Source organism: Motacilla alba, chromosome 5 (assembly GCF_015832195.1).
Source record: "Motacilla alba alba isolate MOTALB_02 chromosome 5, Motacilla_alba_V1.0_pri, whole genome shotgun sequence".
In the NCBI taxonomy this organism is placed as follows: domain Eukaryota; kingdom Metazoa; phylum Chordata; class Aves; order Passeriformes; family Motacillidae; genus Motacilla; species Motacilla alba.
In genome coordinates this window covers 51110749-51128707 of record NC_052020.1, presented here as the reverse complement: position 1 = coordinate 51128707, position 17959 = coordinate 51110749, and the positions used below count along the sequence as shown (strand labels likewise).

The window sequence follows — 17959 nt, the reverse complement described above, 5'->3', positions numbered from 1 at the left end:
ACAGGATGAGAGGAAATGGCCTCAAGTTATGCCAGGGGAGGTTTAGATTGGATATTAGGAAGCATTTGTTCAACAAAAACATTGTTAGACATTGGGAGGGGGTGCCCAGGGGTGTGGTTGAGTCACCACACTTGGAGGTATTTAGAAGACATGTAGATGTAGCACTCAGGGACGTGGTTTAACTGTGGACTTGGCAGTGCTGCATGAATGGTGGGACTCAATGATCTAAAAGTTTTTTTCCAACCTAAGTAGTTCTATGATTCTACGGTTTGTTGCTGTAGCTGATGTGCAACAGCATCAAGCTGGAGAGACCCCCACAGCCTGTTGTGAGTTGGACCTCTCTGCAGGGTGGTGGGTCATCAGGTCTCTTTATAGGTACAGTTAAAAAAAGAGAGGGAGAACATGGAGACACACTTCAAAGAAGGAGAGAGTAGGCAGAAAAGAAATGAGGGAGCAATAGCCATGGTGGTGGTGGCTTAGGAATCTGGAGACATATGAGTATTTGGTAGCCTTAGGGCTACATCTCTGGTCTGGACAGAGACTGAAACTCCTGGTGGCTGGAACAGAAGTGGAAAGAAACCTCTGTACATGCTGTGTGACAGCCTGGAAAGGGACACTGCCTATGAAGGGCATGTGGGGAGGAAAGACAGAGGAGGGAAAGACAGACACTGCCAGAATGATTTCTTGGTGACCTGGCTTATGGGTGGCTTACTGATGGCCTGGAATGGGTTATGCAAGAGGCTGCAGTGACCTGTCCAGCCTGTCGCCTCAGATTTGTAGTGTTGAGGTCAAGTAGCTGCTCACATGCTCTGCTGGGAGCTTGCAGGCAGCCAGACCCATACTTGTATTGATACAGTGCCTGAATCTCTGTAGGAGATTGTCAGTAGAGTTTGCCTAGGTTCTGAAAAGTGTTCTGTTGCCAATATCTGAGGTAGGATGAAAACCTTAGCTCCCATGGCACAGTGCAGTATTTCAAATAGCTGCTCTTTTGCAGGTGTCTGGTGAAGTTGCCAGTTATTTCTGAGCCTTCTGTTTAGGACTCAGAAAGACGAAGAGAGGAAATTACTTTGCTGAGGTATTTCTGGAAGATACTAAGGAGTTTTATTAGTTTGCTTGGGTATCTAGAGAGTGGACATAGGGTAAGAACCTGTACCAGCCTTCTGTATTTTCAGTGGACATATTGCACGAGCAGACCAATGAGCTAATCTCACAGACCTCTACCACAATTGCACCCGTGACTCATAATATTGGTGAGAACTTAGAATGGCAAAACTCTCTAAAGTATCTGCAGAAGTTTTCTCTTTCACTACAGGTTTCTAGAAGGGGAACTGCAGGAAGTTGGTCTGATGAATATAGAAGTGTTGCCTCCATCAGGGTAATCCTAGATGCACAGCACAAACCCTTCCAGGAAGATTGGACACCTGCTGTGAGCATGAAGAAAGGATATCACTGTGTTCTATGTCTGCCATCGTTCTGGGGTAGCTGCCCTAATCTTTGGCATCAGTCTTGTCTATGCCTTGGAGGTCCACCTGAACAAGTCTGTCCACCTGACGCAATTGTCTGTTTTTAAGGCAGATCTTGTGATAGGTGGGAAATAGTAGCAAGGGCTGGGTTGATGAGCACAAACAACTTGTTCAGTAGAGGTGAAGCAAGGGGAAGCAGTGGTGATGCTGCTGCTGCCTGCATGTAGGACAATGGATACCAGAAATCTTGGAGCACAACCCACCTTCAATGTGCTTGCTGTGCTGTGGAGCACACAAGGGATGAATGTGCTGCGTGGGTCAGACTGGAGCTGTGCATGAGCTGGTTCAGAGGCTCACTCTGGTTTCTGCTTGGTGGAAGTAACCCTGGCCAGTGAGGCTTGAGCTCTCTGCATTACTGATTCTGAGAGAGGAATGTCTGTCCTGTTAAATTAACAGGGAATGGATTTGGACTTCCCAAGTCTCTGTTGGGCTCTACTGCAACTCCAGCACTTGAATTTGTTTCTCTTATTGTACATTATTCTCCTCTGGGGAATCCCTCTTTCTCTGCATAAGAAACACAAAGAATAAACCATAACAGACTTTATTAAGTTATCCAAGAGATGTTGTGCAGGACACAACATCCCTGGAAGTCATCCCCTTGCTCCGAGGAAAGATCACACTTAACTAGATGGTCCCTGAGAGAAATTCCTCTAACTCCTCCCTGCCACCTCGAGTGATGCAGCATCAACTACACACTGAGGCTTCAAAGCTTCACTCCCCTTGTACCTTGCACTTCATTTATTATTGCTCTCCTGACCTCAGTGCGTCTTTGCTGCAAGTCAAGATTAAAATTTCTTGTCCAACTCTTGCTGCATATGGCAATGCTTTCTTTTGGTTACAGCCTTTCCTTCATATTGGACAACTCTTTGGAGGCCTCTTTCCCTCTATCAAGGCCTCTCTTTTCCATAGCACTTAATCTTCTTGCTGTGCTCCCCTGGCCTCTCTCTGGCTCTCCTGCACTGCTCTTCTGGTGTGAGCCTTGTGTCCCTGCTGACCTTGTTAGCAATTTAGGTCTAATATTTGATGCTGAACACAAACCTAGGATTGAGGCAACTTGCTCCAAAGACCAGGATCCTGGCAGAGTTCTAGCATGTGGTGCTCCTAAAGAATAATAACTCCATGAGGATTTGGTGACCCCTCTGTAAGACCTAAGGAAGAGAATGCTGGCCAAGGCCTGGGGAGTTCTGTGGCATGTTGGCCCTCCCTGCTCCATCTGCTTTCTATTGCGCTTGAAAAGGAAATTAACTGAGCTTAATGATTTCAAAGTGACATTCTCCACACTGCACTCTAATTCCATAATTGCCATTTCCATGCAGTTCCCAGTACTAAAATGTTTAAAATAACAGCCTTTGAAAAGAGCCAAAACTTTGAAAGGCCATGCACCACCTCTGCTGGAGTAGTAAAATGATGGCAGAATAATTTCCACATGCAGTGGATGGGTGTTTGGTTATTTGGGGGTTGAGCATAGTTACTTCTTTTGCCAGGAATTTCTCTAAGTCAGGAATCAAAATAACTTTTTTCTTTTGTGAACTCTTTTTAAATGCTGTATTGACTGATGTATCAGCCATGGTTTAGTCTACAGCTGATCTCTCAAGCTTTCTTATGCGAATTTTTGAACAGACACAGGAATCTTTTTATTTTTTAACATGGAATACTCTGTATCTCCATATGGAGAGAAGGGTGAGATAATTTTTATTCTCTGCTCTTTGATCTGATTAATTTCTCATTGCAGTTCTGTAAAAGCCTCTGTAGCAATGATAGCACAGGCTTGGTTCAGTCTGACATACATTACCAACATTTTCAGTGTGATGTAGCATCTGGGACAAGAAAGACAATGCTCAGCCAGTTGACAGCGGGCTGCCACCAAAGATGTGTTGGACAGTGGTAGTTTGTACATCATGGCTCAGGAACTGTAGGCTGAGAGACTTCAGCTTGCAAAATTAATTGTGATTTTTCCTAATCCATTAGCTGGTTTGTGTTGCATTCTTTCTCTAATGTTGTCTCCACTTGCTCCATGCACACCTCGTATTTTCTCTTCCCTTGTGTTTTTGGTGAGATTTTTTCATTTCTTGAAATCTTCCTCTGAATCAGTTCTGCATTTTTAGCTTGATATATCTACCAGCATGACTGACATTGCTGTGTAGTATTGAGTCCACTTCTGGAATTCATCGAGTTATTGTAAAGACTCTTGTATGTATTCCATTAAGTGAATGTGTATCTTGCCATACCTTTAAATAACTCTTCTGTTGATTTTGACAGAGAGAATTCAACTTTTTTCTTAAAGTAAAAAACAACCAGGATAAAAATAGCAAGCAATCTTTTCAGCAATGAGCAGTCAGAATTTATGTTCTCATTGGGCACGGCTCTGAAGACGTGATGATTCCATTCAGCTGAGCATCAACAAGATCAAAAGACTTTGTTGAAGTGTAACTGTCACTTTGATCAGAGCTGTACTGGAAACTTAATGAAATGAGTGGCTTCTTTTGACAGTTCCTTCTTTTGACTATTTCTAGTTGTGGTTTTGATACTATGGGAAAACAACCTGACCCTGTTGAGTCCAGACACTGTGGTTGGATTTTGGGTGAGAGATTAGATCAGGCTTTCCTTTTTTTCTCCAGTAAATACAGTTGTCTTGAATTTTGCCTTGAATTTTGGATACATCCAGCTGATTTCTGAAGTTTGACTTTTTTTTTTTCTTTTTGCCCTGATCACAAGTTATTTCATTAATTTCAGATTTTCCACTATTCTCAATAATTCTGAAATGGATGCTGTTTACTGTTCTAGGCAGCAAAAATGATCTGATGGCAAATGCCCTAGCCTGAGACTTGAAAAATTTTGATAGAATTATGTGGAAAAATCTGTCCATATTTTGTGTGAGGGTTCAATGACTTGAAGTTTGGTTTTGTTGCACTTTCATTGTGCTTGACTTTACAAAATCACTGTGGAGGCTACACAAGACTGTAGAATGGAGTTGGTGTGGGAGGTTGGAGTCAGGAATGAACAATGCAGGTCTCTCTACAGAAAGATTTTTGGCTGACCCTTCCTTTGCATTCTCTCACTCAGGTGGTAACTGAATTTGTCTTTGAAGTGATTTACCCCCAAATAAATATAAATGGTTGGGGAAAAATCCAACTGTTTTTTCAGCTTAGTTCTGAAGTTATGTGTAAAACTCTTGCTTCAGTGTATTCTGCATTCTTTTTTGGACTGTGATAATAGTTTCTCTGGAAAAGCCAATTTTTCTTTTGCAATTGGGTTTCAACTCCTTAGAATACCTCTAAAAGTCTCAGATTTAAAATTGGAACATGAATTTCCTCAAGTCTTTTCTTTTACCTTGTGGTATAATCCTTAGAGCACTACCATATTACACACAAACAGATGGTGATTTCAACTTTTAAAAAATGATGAACAACCAATGAGTGCCTGCAGATGAGGTACTCCAAAGGCTCTTCTCTCTTTTCCTAACAATCCTCTACAAGCAGCAGCTGTAGTCATGTTCAGAGGTTCAAGTGACTAGATTTGGGACAAATGAGCATCCTGAATTTGAATGCTCGGCTCTAAACTTTATGGCATTTAAAATATTGTATACTAGATTTGAAACCACAGCTTCCCATCACTGTAATTTTGCTGCTCCAGACGCAGGGACCAACTTCAGAGCTGGTGGTACAAATGTTACACACTGGTCCTCACTCTTAGAAGACATGGCAGTAGCATTCTTCTTCAATTTCTGCTTTTTACGTCTGGCAATTTTGCTGGTATTGACTCCGTGGTGATACAGATAAGATATCTGCCTTGCCCAGAGCTTGAACTGTCCCCTGGTCCCCTGCAGGATGAGCTTTGTGTGGGAATATCCATGTATTTTTTTCCTCCAAAGTGACACTTTTCAACAAGGATTGGTACCAGGCTTCTCAGAAAAAATTAAGCAGATGGCTAAAGATTACCTTGTAGCCTGAGGGCTATGGCATTTTGAAAGAATCTCATTTAAAAAAAAAAAACAAAACAAGAAAACAACAGGAAAGGCCCAAACAGGAAGAGCGGTTTTGAGCTGTCTTCAGTAAAAGGAGCACTTGGTAGCAGAACGGCGTGACACCTTGTATCCCTCACAATGAATATATCTGAAGTCTAATGTCCTGAACTCTGGAGAGGAGTCAAATGTCTGAAGAGAGTTTCTATGCTCACGGGTCCAAAACTTCTGCATTCAGAGAGCCGGGCAGACAGCTTGTCTCCACTTTCTTTGGGAGTGTATTGCCAGATCTTGCCTGGCTGCTTCTGACAGCCAGTATTTCCCACTGCAGGGCCAGCTGCTGCCTCCTCCTGTTGTCTCTCAGCTGCCTGTGAAGCCCAGCAGACAGTTTGGACTCTGCCATTCACAAGTCCTATTCGCTAGCCCTGTCCAGTGTGTGCCATAATCCCAGCATTTGCTAAACAGAAGAGAATATGGATGTTCCTGTATTTCTGCTGAGCAGATGTGCTCCCCACAGTCCTGGTGAGGCAGTGTGACTGCCTGGTCTCCACTATCACAGCCATGGGGATAAGCCATGAAATTTCCTCCTGATTCCTAGGTTACTTTATGCCCTGAAGCTTGAAAGCGTAAAGCTTTCCAAAGTGCTTGGCTTTATCAAATGCTTGTAATTCTGTGTATTTTTTATTACCCATGTGAAGGTTTCCACCAATGTAACTTCATGGATTTCTAGCAGAATAGTCTTGATTTCTAGCCATGTGAGAAGAGGATCATATTCCAGGACTTTTCAGCCTGGGACAATTATATTTTCAATTGGAAGAAACAGCATTTTGTCTATAGAGATTTTCAAAACCTAGATTATTCTGCTATCTGTGCTCCTCCAATTAATTTAATTGATATTTTGATTTCTTGATCTGTTTTGGGATGGAAATGAAAGTCAAAATAGCAAGATTCCGTCCAGATTGGAAATTTTGCCTTTTGATTAGGTCTTATGCAGCATGGGATTCTTTTATTGCCTAATTTAACACACACACACACACACACACACACACACACACACACACATATATGTATATATATACATCTCTCTGTAATGAGAACCTTAGGACCCTAAATAAAAGTTTATTACTATTGAGTGTTACTTGTAACAGCATTTGGCAATTTACCAACAAGCAGAGAAATGTCCAATTTTTGTCCTGTAGGAATTGTATAGTAACTTCATGGATAAGCTTCATATTGATCAACCCTCAAAAATATCTCATAAGGAATGCAATAAATACTTGAGAATAGAACACTCACGTATTTACAAGCTAAACACCGCTCACAGTGAAGAAAGTAAGAGAAGCAAAACCATGATAGCAAGGTCAATCTTATGTCCCTGAAATTTTTCTGTGTGGGAATTTGGCACAAGCAGATTTACTGTGGCAAAATTAGAGTGTTTTGAGCATGCTGAACATCCCTTTAAGCTCCCCATGGCAGCTGTTTAACACTCCCCTCTTGTTGCTGCATTCCTCCTCTTCATCTCTGATGTTTGTTGCTCTGTTGACCTTCATCTCTCTAAATCAACTTCTCTGCCTTGAAGACCTTTTCTTCCTTTTTTTTCTTTTTTTAAACAAAGGTTGACCTATGTATCTTTAAGCATTAAGTTCAAAACCTTTGTTTCACGTTTTACTTTCCCTGCTTCCTTCTCTTTCTTTCTCTGTCCCCAAGCTTTCCAAGACTGTGGCACTTGCTTTTAAGAGAAACCCTTGAAGGGAGACAGGGCAAGCAAGGGGGCACCTTCATGGTTAGAAAAACACAGGGGAAAGTAATTTCACTTTGTCTCTCTCCCTCCAGCTAATACCAGAAGCTTCTTGTTGAGATTGGTTGCATGACAGTTTAAATGCTCCTCTTCCCTGGGGGTCAGTGGGGACAATGGGTGTTGAGCACCTCTGAAAATCCTTCTTCTTAGGAAGCCCTGCCTAGAAAGGCTGGGCTGGGTCAGGCTTGGCCCACATGGCTACAGGTCAACTCTCATTTGGGCCTGGTTTCACCTGACATATGCCAACCCAATGGCTCAGCTAGTCTTCGGCTATTTTTGTCTTTTCTTTAGGGAGACAGCTTGACTGCTTAACACAGCACTTAATTCTCAGGTCATGATCTGCATGTCTTCAGGTCATAGGGGAATTTTGGCTTGCCAAGTGTTAAACCTTCTGTGTTTATAAGCATTAAACCTTAATGTGGTTACTGCTCACTGCTCTCTGTGTTTTGTTTCAATCTTGTGAAGACTACGACATTTAGCTTAAGGGCACTGCAGACAGTAACTCAAGCTTTGTTTAAGATATGGCAGATAAAAAATTTTCATGCTACTAACATATTATGGTAATGTGGGACACTTTATGCTGTGTAAATACAAAATTAGCATGTTACAAGGATGAGGTATTTAATATTTTCTTGCCAAGGAAAATATTTACTTATTTTTATAATATTGATTTGTACCCCATTAAAAAACCACCTTATTTTGTTAGCTTTTGTGTGAATTAGGGGATGGAATCTTAAATTTATTTTAAAAATAAAAACCACATCATGCAGTCATTTCTACACAACGTGGGAGTGCTGACTTTATTAATCACTTCCAAAGAACATTTCTGGTTGGCTTTTCCAGCCACTGCAGACCTAGCAGCCTGCAGGTGAATGACATGTGGAGAGGACTCACTCTCTTTGGTCTTCCCACCTTCTTATTTCTCTGGTAGCTTTGGATCAGCACAAAATTCTTTTCCCACTGAGCATCTGCTGACCTCAGTGATCTGCTGAAGTCCATCAGCCTCTGCTGACCTCAGTGATTTCCCTAAGAGCTGTAGTGTATAGGGAGGCTTTCCTGTCCTTAAGACCCCTATGTTAAGGGCCTGTCCCAAACCTCACTGAGTTGATGGCAAGCCTTTAACCAACCTAAATAGGCTTTAAATGGAGTCTTATTGCAGAATTTGCCAGTGGAATACAATGGGGATTTTGTGTCCTGGCATGTTATAAGAGGAAGTGCTTTTTCTGCTGGACAAAGAGGGTAAAGCTTTATTTGTATGGGATGGGATCAGTTCCTGATGTGAGTCCAGGGATGCACTTGTGTGTAAGAGGCCATGGAAAACTCCTTTGAAAGCACTGAGGATTTTTTGAAAGACCACTTGGCAGTTTTTAATCTAGCTACAAAAATGTGTGCAAATCTTATTTCAAGGTTAAGTGGAAAAAAACCAAATACTGAGCTGTTAAATTTAATCTCTATCCAGAACACTGTAATAAACAAAGAAGGAAGAAAATACCTAAATACCAAAGAACCATGCAAACATAAGTCTTTTAGGCTCTTGTTTGCCTGGACTCCAACCAATGCCTGGTTGTACACTATACATTTGCAGGTGGTATTTCTGTTTGATTTTATGCAGACCTCCAAAGCTATCTCTTCTCCAGGTGGAAATGTGTGGATGTGTTACTTTACGTAGCTATATGAGAGAGTCTTACAAAAGTGCTTGGATGAGGTCTAGCTATAAAAAGCAGTGATTATTTTTCCTTGTATGTACTGGTTAAGGGATCTATACGACAAGGTACTTTGCTCTTTTTCACATTACGGAGGAATTGCTGGCATATTACAATGTGTTATTATTTGAAGCCAAATTCTGACTTCATTTGTAAATGTACAGATTTTATAGAATATGAGAGGCTCGGATTTGTGTAAGTGAGATCAGGAGTTTACTTCATTTTTTAGAAATTTAAAGTGAAATACAACCATAGAAAAACAGAGCCGAAAAGATCCTCAAAAGAACCTCAATCATCTGTGTGTAACAGAGTAGGACCAATTATGCCTGGGTCCTTCCTGTCAGCTGTTCATTTAACTAGTGCTAGAAGATAACACAGGACAGGAAAATCAAGATGATCTATTCCAATGCCCAGATGATATATTCCAATGATTCACAGTTGGGTTTTTCTTAAGTCAAATCTGAATCTTCCCTACTGCAATCTTAAGCCTTTTTGTCCTATCTACCATGCAGAATCACACTCCTGATTTTTATATTGTTAGGAATATTTCCCTGTGTTGTCTGTCTGGAGGTGTTCACAGACATGTTTTCCAACAGAACAATTGTAATTTAATTAAGGTGCTATGCGCCAACAAGAATAGAAACTATTACGTCTACTAACAACAGTCATATCTCTGCTTATCAGCATAATAGCAAACCAATTTAATTAAATGCATTGGCTCAGTCAAGCGAGTTTGCAGCCTGAATTTGCCATTCCTATTAATGGAGCCAAATTTGTTTATTTTCAGGGACTCTAGAAATACATGTAACCATTTTCCAAGAATGGCTGTTGTCAGCAGACTGATAGTAATGTTGAATCATTTGTGTTGGTTGAAACAAGGATTTCTATTCCTGAAGAGGTGCCCATTGAAAGGCAGGAGTACGTGCAGTTACAGATTGTGATGGGCATGTATGATGCTGATGATGTGAAGAGGACAGAAGGCCCTTTAAAAGAAAACCAGCCAGACCACAGAGAGAAGGGGATTCAAGGTAGGGCACCATGGACTTGGCAAAGGAGATGAATATTTTGTCCTTGTAAAGGAAGCTTTCTAAAAATGCCTCACTGTTGGCTCTGCTCCACTGACATTAGTGAAGCTGGAAGACATAGTAATAGCCTAAAAGATCAAAAGCATGAGTGGAAGTTCTCTGCTGTGCCATACTGGTGGAGCTGGAGAAGGTCTCAAAACAGTTGGAAATCCTTAGTGAACATCCCTACTATAGACAGGACCCCATGGAGCTTCTAGGAGTTAAATCTTCAGGAAATAAAAAGACAGTGAGGAAGTGTGGGGCATGCAGTGCAGACCATTCCTAATAGGAGTAAAACTGAACATAGCTCAAAATGTAATATTGGGAATATAATTGAAAAAGATGTTTTTTGAATGAACAATAACCTTTAAATTCTTTAGTGTCTGTTCTCTGAGCTGTAGAATGTTCTGATTGTTAAGGCAATTAGCTTTTAAAAATAGTTATTTTTTTAGATTTTAATTACATGCTGCATTTTGCCTTTGTTATTAGATGGGGTCAGTAAGGTTACTGAAGTAATTATTGCGCTCTGCTTGGCACTGGTTACAGCATAACTGGAGTAACTGCATTCAATTCTGTATGAAAAAATGTGGACAAATTGAAGAATTTAGAGTTGAAGAAAGATGGTAAGAAGTCTGGCATTCAGATGTAAGAGGAAAGGTTAAGATAACTTGGCGTCTTTAGCCAAAAGGCAAAAGTAGAGTGTGGGGAAAATGATAATGGGAGACATAAAGGAATGTTATAAAGAGGACAAGGATCAATTATTCTCATTAGTCAACAAAGATGGGACAAATAGTAATTGGCTGAAGCAGAAGGGAAGTTTTAGGTTAAATATTAGGCAAAACTGTGGAAGAACTGTTCGGCAGTTGGACAAGCTGCCAAGAGCCGTTGGACAATCACTGTTGTTGGAGTTATTCAAGGCCAGACACCCATCTGCAGGAACAGTTATAGAATAATTAGATCAATCCTGCCACAGACAGAAGGGTAGGGTCCTTCTGGCCTCAGTGACCAAGATTTTGTTATGAATCTACTTTTTCAGGATTCATGGCCACCTGCTATTTTGTAAACTATGGTGTCTGCTTCAGTCTCTTCTAAAATCAAGAAGGAGAGCAACAATTTAAAGCTTCTCTTCATAGGGTCAGAAAACATGTGAGACATAAAATTATCCCCTGATCTGCGGCCATGCATTTCTTTTTATGGCTTTTTAGAATGAGACTTCCTCTCCTCTGGGCGTCTCTGCTTTGTCCCTTTGAACATATGAGCTCTGGGAGCATAAAGTAGTAACCAAAACAGAGTAGAATGGCTTTGGACTTACTCATTGCTATTCACTACTTTATGGCAGCTTTTAGAAGTTGAATTGTAAATAATGTCTGTGTTTTATTGACAATATGCTCCTCATCTTCCCTACTACTTATATGGAAGAAACCAATCAAGCCAAGTGCAGACTCTGCCTTTGTAGTATCAGCAGATCTCTTCCCATGGATCTGTTGAGATGCTGAAAACAAAGCAAACCAGGAGTAACTCTACAAAAATTTGCTGTGCTATAAAATGTCTGCCAGCTGGATTGGACCCAAAGATTGGCCTGGACAGGTTCTTCTTCCAACTACATAGAGAATGTCAAGGCATGGCTCCAAATGCTGGTCACTGTGTTTGCAAGCAGAGCAGATCATTCTTAGAGGTACATCACGCTGTTTTCAGCACATCCGAGATTGGAATCTGGCTGCATGATGGACAAAAAAAGAGGTGGCTTACATTTGCTCTGAGAGGCACTGCAGAGATGATACAAAGAGCAATGAGCTAATTTGTATTGCAAAGAGTGGTCTTAAAATGGTAATTACATATGCAATTATAAACCATGAACCCAGCTTGTTTATTTTTCCCCTCTAGTGCTAATGAAAAACAAAGTAGTTGTAGTGTTTTGTGAGATCCTGGTGCTATGCAAGCAATCATTTGGCTGCCTAACTGGGAGGCAGAGGCACAATATGACATTGGTTGTGTTAAAAAAAAGGAAAAAAAAAGGAAAGAAAAAGAAAAAAATAATGAATAAAAGATAGCCAGTGACAAAGATTTTAAATCCCCAGAATAATGGCAAAATCCTTGTGTTTGCTAAGCCTCATAACACTGAGCAACCTCTAGTGTCTGGAATGCCTTGGCTGGCTGTGCTCTGTCGACTTCTATCTGGTAATGTTATCTCAGAGATACAGGGATATGTCTGCAGTGGAGATAACCTCTCTGCTGAGTCAGGAGACCAGAAAATGGTCAAAGAGCAGGAGATGCCATTGCAATGTGATGCACCACCCAATGTGTAACGTGAACAATCCCATGACTGGAACCATGGGATGCCTTCACTAATCTCCACTGTTCTTTTTTTTTTTTTTTTTCACACTCCCATTTCCTGTGACACAAAGCAAAAGGTGCTGAGGTGCTTTGAAGGGGGCTGTCTGGTGACTTGGGAACCCTGAGAAATCTAAGCAGGCAAAAGCCCCCCTGGGAAACCAGCCTCGGGTCTATATGATGGCTGGTTACTTCCAGCCAAGAGGCAGAAAGGGTTGATGGCCCTGCACTTTGCTCCCCATCATGGCCTTTGTATGCCCAGAGGCTCTCTGAGGAACCATGACAGTCTCATCTTCTGCCTCCACTCTCCCTCAGTCTGAGGACGCTCAGATAATTTTCTGCAAAGCTTGTAAAGGGAGAGGGAAGATGCTTTTTGCAGGCCTGGTTTTCTGTCCTAGTAGTGTTGAAGGAGACCATTTCATACCATTAACTCTATATTTATTTTCTAAAAGCAGACTGTACACTCGATGGAAAACTAATATTTAAGCAGACAATAGCCTTTGAATTCAGTTATCCTTGGAAAATATTATAGATATATACACACATACATGTCTAACAGGTCATGCATCTAACAGGGGAGGAATGAACCTTTTCTTCTGTAACATCTATTAATGAGTCTACGTGCAAAACTTCATCAAATGGTTTTTGGAACTGTAAACCCTTCCTTTCTTGGCTTAGTTCTTCAGGCTTTGCTAACCCACTTTTTTTTTTTTTTTCTTTTTGATGCTGTGTCATCCTGGACTAATTCACATGTGAGTGTGAGGGGGAAGAGTACCTTCACCACCCCTTCAGTGCTGAGCTGAAGAGGTGTGGAGGACCAAGGGGCCACACATTCCTACCTACAAAAGTGGCTGATATCTTAGTGTGGAAGGCAATGCAGTCCTAACACCATCAGGACTTAATAACTCAGAGCTCCTTGGGGTGGCCATCCCCTTTGTGCCTGTGGGTCTCCTTGCCCACTAGAACCCCTCTGTAACCTCGGGCACCCTTGAGACCCAACCCCCTCGCTTTTAATTCACTGGGGAGCTTGTGACATAACAGCATTAAGCCTCTGCCTGCTCTGGCTTTTTCTGTGAAGGGGGTGTTTTAAATAAGATTTCTGCTGCAAAGTTGAAAGACTAGAGGAAGAAAATCTGACATGACTTAGGGGTAGCACAAACGAGTCATAGGAAACTCACTCTAGAGATATCTCCAGAGACTAGTCAAGACAAAAGTTACAGCACAAGCATTTGGAAGGGGGCCACTGCAAACAATTTGTCCTCATTCCAGTTGAGCAACTGTAAGCAGGGACATTTTCAACACAGGCCATTTAGGGACAGAAGGAAAGATTGGATGGCACTAAAAGAAACTACACAAATACGTGGTGATAGGATGACTCGGCCACCCGCCACACATACTCTGCTGCTTCGTTTTTCTTTCTCCTGTCATCCCGACATCTGAAAAGGTTCCACCCCAGCACAGCAGCACAGCACAGCAGAGACTGGAATAAATTAACTCCAGGTGACAAAACCACCTTCCTCATCTGGCCTATGTTTGCAAGGAAGGAGGACAGAGGTCATATGTGTGTCAGGAGCTGAGGACAACGGGGTGAAAAAGAAGCTGAGGACAACGGGGTAAAAAAAGATTTTCCTTGTCTAAGTGAGCAATATAACAAACACAGGGAGAAAAGATGCTTTGCTCTGTATTTTTCTCCCTGAGTTTTTGGGTTTAAGGGACTGTAGTCATCCTGTTTTTTTTGAGGAAATACTTGAATACCGTTATTTCAATTTCTTTAATCCTTCTCCTCCCCCCTCATTTACAAGCTGTTCCTGCTCTACTATTTTCCTCAGCATGCCAAGGCACCATACCTTTCTGTGGAAAGTTTCTGCCACCCTCTCTGATTTTGTATTCATGCTGCATAAATAAGAACAAGACCTCCCTCCAGCACCTTGGCATGATGTGGAGAGTTGGGTGGGAGGATGGTGCGTGATAGAAATATTATGTAAGCAAGGTTTGAATGTCTGTAGCCCTAGCTCTAGACAGCCGTTATCCACAGATATTTTAAAACTGCTTCTTTTTTCTTTTTTTTCCCCTTCTGAGCATCGCATCACAATACGGTTTCATTCAGTGAAGAGCTGGCATTCAGGGGCTGGATGGCTTAACTGGCCCAGATGGGGTGCCTTTCATCTGTAGGTCATTGCTTTGAATTCTGCCCACATTTTTGGCTACTAGGAGTTCTTCTCTTCTGACAGCAGTGCAGCAGCATATGCAAAATTGCTAGGAAGTCTCTGATCCTAGACACCATGTCTAGATCATAAAAGCTACCATAACAATGAGTCTAAATGGCACCCCTCTTGGCAGCTGAGGCAGAGGCCAAGCAATAAAAGGACTATGGAGAATGGGCTACTGTCTAGCATCTATAAGCTAAGAGTGAGGAACACTAGTGAGGGAGTGTGAGAAGCTATGCACAGCCCATGAAGGCTCTTTTGGTTGAAGAAAGAGGATTTCAGTCTCCTAGGCTGAAAGGCCAACACCTTTCAATAGCAGACGAATCATTTACAAATGTGAGAACAAAACCATCGTTAGTCCTCGTGCCTTTAACAATGCTGCTTCCTGTTGGCATCTTTTGCTTACCAATAACACGGTCCCATGATTTGTATCTCCACAGTGCTACATGAGCACTAACTAATTAATCCTTTTTCACCCCTTTGAGGCAAGTGATTTTTTTATTTTTAATGGTCTGTAGTGGAGACATCTTCCTTAAAACAGATTGCAGATATGTTTATAAATGCTACATTATGCTGACTACACAGTGGATGCTGACATTAGGATTTATGCTTTTGATACAGCTATTCCAGTTCAGGTAGGCTACACCCAGTTATATGTTCTGCTGAACATATAGGAGGTCTTAATTAAAATAAATGAGTACTAGATCTTGGGAAAAAAACCAAAAACAAGTCAGAGTAGGCCAGGGTTACAGTGTAATGATACGAAACAAACGAACAGCCCCTCCTTTCTGCCCCCCAAACAAATCAACTCCCCTTCACTGGAATAATCTCTGGCTGTCTGACCTTATTTATTCAGATGCTGACATGAATCATCATCTGAGCAAGTACTCCCTCCTACACCTGCAGTACTTGGGGTTACAGCTCTCCTTGGTTTTCTGCAGCAATAAGATCTCAGTGTTACTTGGAGCCGTCTCCATCTGGCAGGCCATGAAGTCCACAAAAGCACAGAGGTCTTTCTGTAAAAAATGGAGACAGCCCAGATTGCTTTCCATTTACACAACATCTCAAGAGGACTCCAGACTTCTCTCTTTTGCAGTTACAGTCAAGTGTGCAGTCTTTTTCTCTCCTATCTACTTTTTGTGTGATGACCTCTTCTTGGGGTAAAGAACTGCGTGGGTGAGTTTGGGGGGAGGGGTTGTTCTTCTCTGGAAAGCCAAATTGCAGGATGCAGCACATCTTGAGCTTGGCAGCCTTTCACGCTTCCCCAAGAGGCAGCTGAAGGGCCCAAGCAGGGGTAAGACGTTATCAGCTCACTTCTACCCTGCCAGAGCATATCTTTAGACACACACAGTGACACACTGCCTGCACCACAGTTGATCTTCGAGGGCCAATGGAGGTCCTTGGCTGGCAGCTCAGGGAATATCTCATGTCGTCTGAACACTTACAAGGCTGAGTACTTAACGAACGAGTAGCTCTGCAGCGTTAGCCATAAAGTGTGTACAAAAGTGAAGGCAGAAGTTAAACATTATGCTATCTGCCAGTCATTCATTGTTTGGAGAGAATATCCCAAGAGCATGGCTGAGCATTGGTGTCATAAAGATCTATACGTTGCTGTTGAAATGAGGTCATTTGTCACCATCTGGGATTATACCACTAGCAGTATATGAATGTATCCAGCTCCATGTTTCAGCCATATGGAAAAAGTGTAACATAGTGAGAAATTCAATCCTTTAATGGAATCCAGAGCACCCTCCAGAATGTTTTCCTTAGTTTTATTTCTTTGCAATGCAGGCTTAATAACCACTGGTGTAGCATTTAAATTGGAAGAGATGCGACATCTAGATAAGCTGGGAGATCTGCTGATACCAGCTGCCTTCTGATAGGAAAATCCCTTGCTGTTTCAGTGGAAAAACCCACTAGGCTTACTAGACCCAGAGGAAGGGTATGGCACAGCTGTGGCATGCATTAACCTCTTTTGACTTTTGTCTCTGTAGATGCCCTGAAGGGCTCCCTTATCACAACAGAAATATTCTCAAGTAATTATCACTCTGGAGATTGTCACCTCTTTCATGCATTGAACATACAAAATTCTAAAAGTATAAAAAAATTGTGATTTGTGATAAAATCCTGATGGTGCAGAAGAAAGCAGAAGTCCTTTTCTCCTTCCCTATCACCTACCCCTCTTCATAGACTACATTTGTCATAGAGAATTTGTGTTGATATGACCTCACGGCTTGTAGGAGACTATGTCGGTCCATTTGCAGCTGTAACACATCAAAATGGTCATAAATATAAACTCAAAAGCAAAAATGTTTGTTTCTGTAGTCTTTCCTGGTGGTGCCAGACTAGCTTCCTGATTGCTGAATAGAGGACATGAAACTGGATGTTATGTTGTTAAGGATCTGGAGTGATGCTGGTGAAGCTGGAAAGAGTTCCTGTAAGAAATTAGCTCAATTGATTGAGAAGCAATGCTGTCTGGACCAAACTCTGCTTCTAGCTGGGTGTTGTCAGGAGTGCCTGAAGGAATTTGGTGTAATTCTAAGTTTCACATATCCAAAAAGGCTGTTACTGAGATGTACTTGCCATGGCATTGTAGGCTAATCCCAGAAAAATGAAAATAAACCCTGAAAGAGATGGTGGGGTTTTCTGAGGCTAGGAGCAAATAATACATGTTGCTGTCTGGGAAAGGTACAAATAGCTGCAGCTCAGTGCAAAAGACTACATTATGGCTATATCTGGCTTAAGTGCTACATAGCTCTGTGGGCTGTTAACAGATGTTGCCAGAGCAACATGTTATGACAAGCTGTGTTGTATTTCTGAACCCAGTAATGTTACTGGCACCACCTCCTCCATCTGCCAGTGAATGGGAGTTACCTTTGGTTAAGTTCACAGCCCACCCCAAACAAATACCCTTGAAGCTCCATATGGGGATCTAATGAGGCTCTGAGCTGAGTTCAGTGTGTGTGACAAATAGTCCTCTGATAGCCAAATCTTCCTTGTTGTTGTACAGGTCCATAGACCTTGTCAGGATATTTTAGGGGCTACATTTTTAGAGGTAGACCAGGGGAGCATTAGACAGTAGGGAGGAAGTACAGATTGGCAGAAAATGGGGAAAGGGGGATGGAAAGAAGCAGATGAACTCTGCAATAAAGTAGTCATGTGGCAGTCCCATGCCTATATCTATATTCTTAATCAGACAAAGGAGGGATGTGTACTCAGGTAGGTAGATAATTTGCAATACAATTGAATTTGGTTGCATAGACCCCTTTGTGTCTAGTTTGTAGTAGAAAAGCTTAAACTCAATGCAATTAGTTTCAGGGAATTTTTTTAGAAAGTTCTTTAAAAAAATAAATCCATTTACAGATGTGTTAG

General features: G+C 41.7%; 1 protein-coding gene across 15 annotated transcripts in view; it reads right to left on the bottom strand.

The window, feature by feature from the left end:
• The window catches only part of LOC119701125 (translation initiation factor IF-2-like), a 96341-nt gene that overhangs the window by 52647 nt on the left and 25735 nt on the right, over positions 1-17959 (bottom strand). Inside the window, exons 3-4 of one of the 15 annotated variants that reach the window (XR_005257016.1) lie at positions 15431-15603; positions 2957-11766 (exon numbers count right to left, since the gene is read on the bottom strand). The exons of 12 other annotated variants lie outside the window; for them this stretch is intronic. The gene's annotated coding sequence lies outside the window, so the exon portion shown is untranslated. 2 more of the 15 variants (XM_038137245.1, XM_038137243.1) reach the window with 2 other exon arrangements.